This window comes from Theropithecus gelada, chromosome 4 (genome assembly GCF_003255815.1).
Source record: "Theropithecus gelada isolate Dixy chromosome 4, Tgel_1.0, whole genome shotgun sequence".
In the NCBI taxonomy this organism is placed as follows: Eukaryota; Metazoa; Chordata; class Mammalia; order Primates; family Cercopithecidae; genus Theropithecus; species Theropithecus gelada.
The window spans coordinates 138,509,829-138,518,603 of record NC_037671.1 but is presented as its reverse complement, the minus strand read 5'-3'; the positions used below and the strand labels follow the sequence as shown (position 1 = coordinate 138,518,603).

General features: G+C 36.4%; 1 long non-coding RNA gene across 1 annotated transcript in view; it reads right to left on the bottom strand.

Moving 5' to 3' along the window:
• Positions 1 to 1,009: 1,009 nt before the first annotated feature.
• The window catches only part of LOC112623647, a 17,630-nt gene continuing 9,864 nt past the window's right edge, over positions 1,010 to 8,775 (bottom strand). Inside the window, exons 2-4 of the long non-coding RNA XR_003119183.1 lie at positions 5,177 to 5,282; positions 3,183 to 3,526; positions 1,010 to 2,184 (exon numbers count right to left, since the gene is read on the bottom strand). This is a non-coding gene — a long non-coding RNA (uncharacterized LOC112623647). The remainder of the gene's footprint in view (positions 2,185 to 3,182; positions 3,527 to 5,176; positions 5,283 to 8,775) is intronic.

The window sequence follows — 8,775 nt, the reverse complement described above, 5'->3', positions numbered from 1 at the left end:
GGCATCAACAGGTCTGGTTTCTTCTGAGGCCTCTCTCTGTGGTTTCTAGATGGTTGTCTTTATGTTCACATGGTGTTTTCTATATGTTCAGGTTTGTGTCCAAATCTCCTCTTTGTATAAGGATACCAATCTTATTGGATTAGGACCCACCCTTATGACCTCACTTTATCTTAATTACCTCTTTAAAGACCCCATCTCTGAATACAATCACATTCTGAGATACTGGGGATTTGGATTTCAACATATGAATTTTGAGGGCCATAATTCAGTCTATAATATCAGCGAAGCTCAACCTAAGTCAGTCAATACTTAGTCCTCAGGTGTCACACAGATTCATCGGCCATAATAATAAATTAGTACTTTAAGGCTTTGTTATAAAACATTAGCTGACTTATATAGACAGTATGAAAAGGTATTTAAATAATTATTGGATGATGAGATTTTTAGTAATTAAGAATTTTTTAAGATTGTTGCTACATATTATTTTAAGCTAGTTAAATTTATTTCAGAATGTAAACTAATACTTTTTCATTACCATAAAAACAGAAAATATAGTAATATATAAAATATAGAAACAAATATCACTTATCATCCACCTCCCATCTCATTCATGGAAACTTGTGTTGGATATCTTCCAATTATTTCCTATTTACAAACACACACACACCCATACACATTTTTACACATATACCCATACATGGTTTTTTTTTTTTTTTTTTTTTTTTTTTTACAAAAGGCATTATATCAAACATATTTTAAACTGCTTCTATTTTTAAAATAAGTTTTTTGCCCAAGGATAACATTCTATGTAAATAAATATAGAGCAACATTGTCTCTTTAATGACTGCATAGTATGCCATTTTACCATAATTTACCAACTTTTTAATGATTATTATTTAGATTGTATCAATTTTTCAGAATTTTCTTGTTTTTTCTTTTTTTAATAATATATTTGGCTTTGGTACAAAGTTCAGTGAATTGAAATGAGGATGACGATAACAGCAGAACTGGTGATCTCATTTTATTAAACATTAATTCAATCAACATCTATGAGTTACCTACAATATATTTGAGTTACCTACAAAGCATATGACACTGTCTTACCAGTGACAGAAATGAAGTAGACACATGTGGTTTGAAATCTCCTCCTGCCTAGCAGGGGGAGCGGAGAGAGATGTTCCTGGGTGATCCTAAGGACTCTCCACCTTCAATCCACAAGGTTGCATATGAGATTATGAAAGAAGCTCAATGTAAATGGTCAGAAGAAACCTTTGCTTTTCAAGGTTTTCTAATTTTATAATGGATGACATTAAAATACCTTTTCTTAAGAGCACTAATTTTCTTTTTGTTTTTTCTTTTTGAATAAGAGAAAGATAAAACTCTCGTTTTCCTAGTAACAGGATATGTTTAGCAACTCTGAATATCTTCCCAAGAGCCTCCTAGGCAAGTATTTTCTGAGAAGTCTTTGGTGTAGTCTCTGTCCCTTCAACTTTGACCAGTCACCTGTCAATTGCAGCTCTGGTTTCTTTCCTGCTTTCTGCCATCTCATCTCTGTCCGTGTGGCCACAACAGGAAGTCAGTGCTGATCACACGAGGACAACCTCTACTTCTACAGCCCACCCGAACCAAGGCTGGCTGCATGGCTGCTGCCATTTGTTCTATAGTTTTGAGACCCCACCTTGGTTGTGATTTTGTGCCAGAGAATCTTTACCTCTGGATAATGCAGTGAAGACATTCTTGTATCATTTCAATTCCAGAATGCAAGGCCACCCATTGTGTTAAGTAATGAACTAAACAGAGGTATTCTTCTCTGCAAAATTGGAAACCTCATGGAAGGAAACAATATTTTTATTTGAGCACACACTGTCTGAATTCAGATCAGTGTGATCCATAAATTGTACAAACTCCATGCCAACCTACTTTCTTCACTTCCATCAGTAAATTTAGAAAGCACAGATTAGTGCAGCTATATTGAGTCTTTATTTCATTTAATGCTTTTAGCAATGCTAAGTGTTTTCAATATTAGGTTTCTAGGAAACCAATACTCATGCTGACAGATAATGTAAATGACAAGCATACTTACCACATACTTACCTCTGGATATACACTAAGTTGATCTGAGGTGCAGAAGAGTGAGACTGGGGACCAGCAGGTAAACCTATTTTCAATCAAAATGACAAAGGTCTGAGTCACGGAGTAGGATCAGATTTTATATTGAAATGTTTGTTAACAGATGAAATATAGAAAGTTGTAGATAATGTTAGTGTCATAATAACAATAATAGCAACAACAATAATCATAACTCAACCACAACGGATTATTGTATGCTTCCTGTTGCCTGATACTATGTTAAATACTTTATCTATATTAACTTGTTTCTTCTCCACAACCATATCATGAAGGCAAACACTATTACTGTTATTATTATCAGTATTATTTCCAGTTTTTAGAAGATTGAGGCACAAAGCTATTATGTGATTTAGGTTATTAAGTGACAGAGTTGAGATTTTTACCAGGCTTTTAATTACTGCATTATACTATTTACATGCATTTATCTTTCATTGTGCTTTGCTGTACTGTCAAGCTCTTATCACTTTTATAATAAAATAATGACTATAAACATTTATTTAACAGGAAGGGTGGATTTTTGGCTCAAGACTCCTTATTTGAAGAGGATCACCATTGGAGGGAGTTAAGACCCAGCACTGCCAGCGGGGACTTTTAATACCCATTACAGCTCTTGCCACATTTCCATTTTTGATTCCTTCTAAACTAATAATGAAACAGGATTTCTAAGGAGTTGCTTTAAGACTTTTACACAGAGCTTTCTGTTGACAAAATGCATTGCATGCGCAGAGTGCACCCTCTATAATGTAGGCCCTGGGTTGTCCGGTATGGTGTGCTCACCACAGGTAAGAAGAGATCCAGCTTCACCATCCATACCTCCTACATAAGTAACCCCCGAACTTTTTCCTAGGCCCATGCCTAAGGCTCCCTTTCCTCCTTCCCTCGTCTTCTCTTGGCTCATTCTAGGGGTGTTACTGGTACTAACTGTGCATACACCTCTGCATTCACCCTCCTCGAGAATGGTGTCACTTTCAATCCACAGATAACAAATGCAGCAATGCAGGCAGCCAGGGAACTGGAGGCAGAGGACAAAAGACACATTGCTACTCTCTTACCTGATCTCTCAGGTCAGCAGAAAATACCTTCTTGGGAGCAAAGCAAGATCACCAACCAGTCGGGAGGGAGGGTGCAGTTTCTGTGGCAGCTGAAGAAACTTCAGAGTGATGAACAAACTTGACATTTCCTACTGAAGCCATGTCCACACTCATCTGTATCCACATTTGCTTTTCCAAGTTGTGAATCGAAGAGTTTGGTGTAAGCATTGCATGTCCCAGTAATTAAATCCATCTCAGCCTCCTCATTAAGGCCAGTGAAGTCTGTGATAACTGGTATTTGACTGTAGACCAGTGTTTCAAAATGCATTGTAATTTGTCCTTCTGTGAATCCAGGCAGCGATTGACTACAAGTAGAAACTCTATGTCAATAACCCCATGTTTTCAACAGTAACCAATGCCTCACCTGCTAAGGGCCAAGAGTGCACAGTAAGATGGGCTTGGCTGCCAGACACCAGAGCTACTACACAATTCACTGAATGAAGATGCGAATTCTAAAGCCACAGGCACTGCTCCTGGCCTGGATCTGTGCACATATCTAAAGTCACATGTTGGGCCTTGGAAATTTTAAAATTCCCTAAAGGAAATTCTCCACAGAAATCAACCTTTCTCTTATTCTAAGAGTTGTTTTTATTTTCCTTTTTTTTTTTTTTTTTTTTTTGAGGCAGGGTCACATTCTATTGTCCAGGCTGGAGTGCAGTGGCACAATCTTGGCTCACTGTAGCCTCAACCTCCTGGGCTCAAGTGATCCTCCCACCTCAGCCTCCCAAGTAGCTGGGACTACAGGCACATGCCACTACACCCGGCTAATTTTTGTATTTTTTTGTTGAGCTGGATTTCACCATCTTGCCCAGGCTAGTCTTGAACTCCTGAGCTCAAGAGATCCAGCCAACTCGGCTTCTCAAAGTGTTGGGATTATAGGTGTGAACCACTGAGCCTGGTCTAAGAATTGTTAACAATTGCTTCCTCAATTAAATGTGCAAACTGTTTTTCTATTGATTTATAATACAAACCATTATTTTAATATGGGACTTTATTATTTTTACTCAATACTTTGAATGTAGTACATAATACGTTCACATTGTCTAAAAATTAAAAAAAAAGACGTATACAAACTTTCTTTCCTATTTTGCTTTCCCAACTCTTCCTTACCACCATGGCTAACTGTGTTTTTTAGTTCCTTGTATTGTTGCAGAGAGTTTTAATGTGTAGAAAAGTAAATACAAATACATATGCACATAAACACATAATCTTTAAGAACAAATGAGGTAGAATTCATTCATTCACTCATTCATTAGTCAACAAAAGGTGGCATCATCATGTGGCTAAGAGTATGGACTTTAAAGTCAAGTAGACCCAGGTTTGGAGTCTGGCCCTATCCCTTACTAGTTGTACAACCTCAGTCAAGCTACGAAGCCTGTCTGCGGCTTCTTTTACTCAACAGCAAAATGAGGGTAAGAATATCTACTTACAGGTACGTGATGGTAGAATGCAAGCAAAAATTTGAAGCACTAATCACAGTGACTACCACATAATTGGCCTCGGAATGTTACTAATTATAGTCACTAAATATTTACAGGTGCCTATTATATACTATGTACTTCAAACATGTAAGTCACAGTTTCTGACCTTAAGGAGCTTGCAAAAATAACAAGGAAGACGTATGTCATTTCAAAATTTTTAAAAAATTCTTAGAAAAGCACAGTTAAGAAAACAAAAAGGCAAGCCATAGAGTTGTAGAAAATGTTTGCAAAATATCTGACAAAGGACTTGTAACCAGATTTGTAGTAAACCCTTATAACTTACTAAGACAAACAACACAATTGAAAAGAAGGCAAAACACTTAAACAGGTATTTCACCAAGGAAAGATATAGTAATAGTTAATAGACACTGTGAAAAGAAGCTCAACACAATTAGTCAGTAGGGAAATGCAAATTCAGACCAAACAAAACACAACTACACACCCCCTAGTATGGCTAAAATTAAAAAGACTGACCAATATTAAGTGTTAGGGTGTAGAGCAACTGGAACTCTCAGATGTTGCTGATGAAATATAGTCTGGCATTTTCTTATGCTCCAGCAATCCCACTGCTGGGTATTTACTGAAGAAAAATGAAAACATAAGTTTATACAAAGACTTGTATGCAAATGTTCATAGTAACACTGTTAATAGAAGCAAAAGAGAAACAATGCAAATGTCCATTGATTGGAAATTCAATATATTGTAATAAATTTTTATAAAAGGAATACACCGCTGATACAGACAACAACTTCGATGATTCTGAGAAATGTTATGCTAATTGAAAAAAACCATATAAAAAGACTACCTACTGTAATTGATTTCACCTATATAAAATTTCAGAAAGGACAAAACTATAGCAACAAAAAGAAAATCAGTGCTTGTCTGTGGCCAGAATTTAGACAGAGTTGACTGCAAAGGGGCATCAGGAAAGTTTTTGAGATGATGAAAATGTCCTACATCTTGATTGTGGTGTTGATGATATGACTGTATGATATAACAGATATAATCAAGTTAGGAAGAAGTCATATTAGATTAGGGAGTGTCCTAAATCCATTGACTGATGTCCTCATAAGGAGAAAATGATTTGAAACAGAGAAAACACACTCAGAGGGGAATATGGCCATGTAGAGACAGAGGCAGAGATTGAAATGATGCAGTTAGCTACATTGCCACCAACCACAAAAGCTAGAAGAGACAAGGAAGAATTTGTCCTTAGAGCCTTTGGAGGGAGTACGGTCCTACCAATACTTTGATATTAGGCTTTTAGCCTCCAGAACCGTAAGACAATAACTTTCTGTTGTTTTAAGCCACTTGGTTTATGATAATTTGTTATAGCAGCCCTAGTACACTAATACAGTAGTTGTACTGAATTATATTCTCAGTAGCATTGTATGAATATTTCTTTTCATTTGTAACTCATCAATAATTGGTATTATCAAACTTTTTACTTTTTGTAATTAAGACCATACACAATTGGTCAGGAATAAATTATTAGACCAATGGAAAAGAGGACTCAAAAATCGACTGTACGTTTATGAACATTTGACTTATTATATGAATGTACTTCATAGCAAAGGGAAAAGTAGATGGACTTTTCACTAAATATTGCTGAAACAATTATATATCCTTATGGGAAAAATGTAATTGGACCTCAATCTTACTCTACGCTCAAAAATCAATTCCACATGAATTAAAAACTTAAGCAAGAAAGGCAAAACTATAAATCTTTGAAAAAAGAAGAAAATAATATCTTCGTATCTTAGGGTAAGCAAGAAAAAGGTTAACAAATTGTAGTACTTTAAAATTGTTTCAGTCTTCTGCTTCCAACCAAGATGGTATAATATAGTGCCAGATTTACCCTCTCCCCCAAACCAACTAAAAACTAGGCAAATATATGAAACAATAGTTATCAGACATCGGGCTGCACCGAAGAGTGATCCATGAGAGACAGGAAAAACAGAATGAGGGCAGCATTACTGTTATAGACTGAATTGTATTCCTCTATAGTTAGTATGTTGAAGCCTTAGTCCCCAGTACCTCAGAATGTGATGGTATTTGGAGACAGGGCCTTTAAAAAGATGATTAAGTTAAAATGAGGCCACTAAGGTGGGCCCTAGTCTGGCCTGGCCGATGTCCTTATAAGAAGAGAAATCTGGACAAATAAGGAGATTCCAGGGGTGCACACCCACATATAGATAAATGATCATGTCAGGACACAGTAAGAAGGTGGCCATCTACAAGCCAAGAAGGGAGACCTTAGCAGAAACAAAACCTTACATCTTAATCTTGGGCATCTAGCCTTCAGAACTGTGAGAAAATACATTTCTGTTGTTAAAGCTGTGGTTTTAATACCCAATCTGTGGGTATCTTGTTATGGCCACCCCAGCAAATTAATACACCTGTGATTGCTCCAGCTTACTTTCTGGAGACAGTTTGCAGGCCACAGTGCACGGAAGGAGAAATCCAGATGCAACCCGGTGGTCTTTCTGAGCTGAGGAGGTGGAGCTGGGAGTCTCAGAAGATCAAAATGGCTTGACTTCATAGAACAGAGTACTGGAGAGGACAGAGCTATACAGAGAGAGAGAATTTCAGATATCTGTAGCTAAGTCTTCAACTATATACTGATCAGCATATACATGTAACTTAATGGGTGAGGTTGGAGAAAGAGCCATCCAAAAGTATCAGAGGAAACAGGACTTGGATCTCAAATAGGGCTGGAAGTAGTTTGTATTTTTATCAGTCAGATTACAAAACCCCATAATGAATGTAGCAACAGGTAGAGTTCTCAGAAGGGCATCGCCTATAGTTGGAAAAAATCAACTCTAGACTAATGGCTGCTTTGATCTCATATAACAAAACTTAAAAGGACGTCAAGAGAAGGTCAAGCTGTTTCTATAAATTACCTGACTTTTGGAACAAAGCTTGAGATTTTTTATAGATATACAAAAATCTAGCCTCTAACAAGGTAAAATTCACAACGTCTGGCAAATAAGGCAATGAAAAAATAAGACAATTTTCTTCTTATTTTGCATCCAAAATAAGGAGAAAAAAAACCTAGTCAGTAGAGACGGATCCATAAATTATACAAGTGGTAAATTAAGTGTGTAAATAGGGACATTAAAATAGTTATAACGATATTCCACATGTTTAAGAAGATAGAAAATGGCTTTTTCAATTCAATAAGTGAAAAAAAAGTAGAGGAAAGATTGAGCATATTGTATGATGACATTAAAGACATAAAAAAGATCCAAACATAACTTCAACAGATGAAAAATACGATGTCTAGGATATATAATAATGGATAGGACTAAAATCAGATCAAATACTGCAGAAAAAAGATTAGTGAACTTGAAGACATAGGAATCAAAACTATTCAAAATGTGACAAAGAGAGAAAGACTGAAAAAAGATAAAGAGAGCATTATTAAACTGTGGGATAGCATTAAGTAGCCTAATACTGTGGTTTGGCTTTGAGTCCCCAACCAGATCTAATCTTGAATTGTAATACCCATATGTCAAGGGAGAGACCTAGTGGGAGGTGATTGGATCATGGGGGTGGTTTTCCCCATGCTGTTCTTGTGACACTGAGTGAATTCTCACGAGATCTTATGGTTTCATAAATGGTAGTTATTCCTGAGCTCTCACAAGCTCTCTCTTTCCTGCCACCATGTGAAGGTGTCTTTGCTTCCCCTTCACATTCTCCCACAATTGTAAGTTTCCTGAGGCCTCCGCAGCCATGCAGAACAGTGAAAAGAATCTCTTTTCTTTACAAATTACCCAGTCTCAGGCAGTTCTTTACAGCAGTGTGAAAATGAACTAATACAGCTAATAAACCTGTAATAATAGCTTCTGAAGGAGGAGCGTGAGGGTAGAAAAAATAATGAAGGAAATATAATAACAACTGAAAAAATTTAAAACGTGATGAAAACTATGGGCCTACAGATTCAGGAACCTCAAAGAATCCCTAGCACAAGAAACCTGAAGAAAATATTACAAGAAATATAATGATCAAATTGCTTGAAACCAGTGAGAAAGATAAAAATCTTTTTTTTTTTTTTTTTTTTTTTTTTTTTG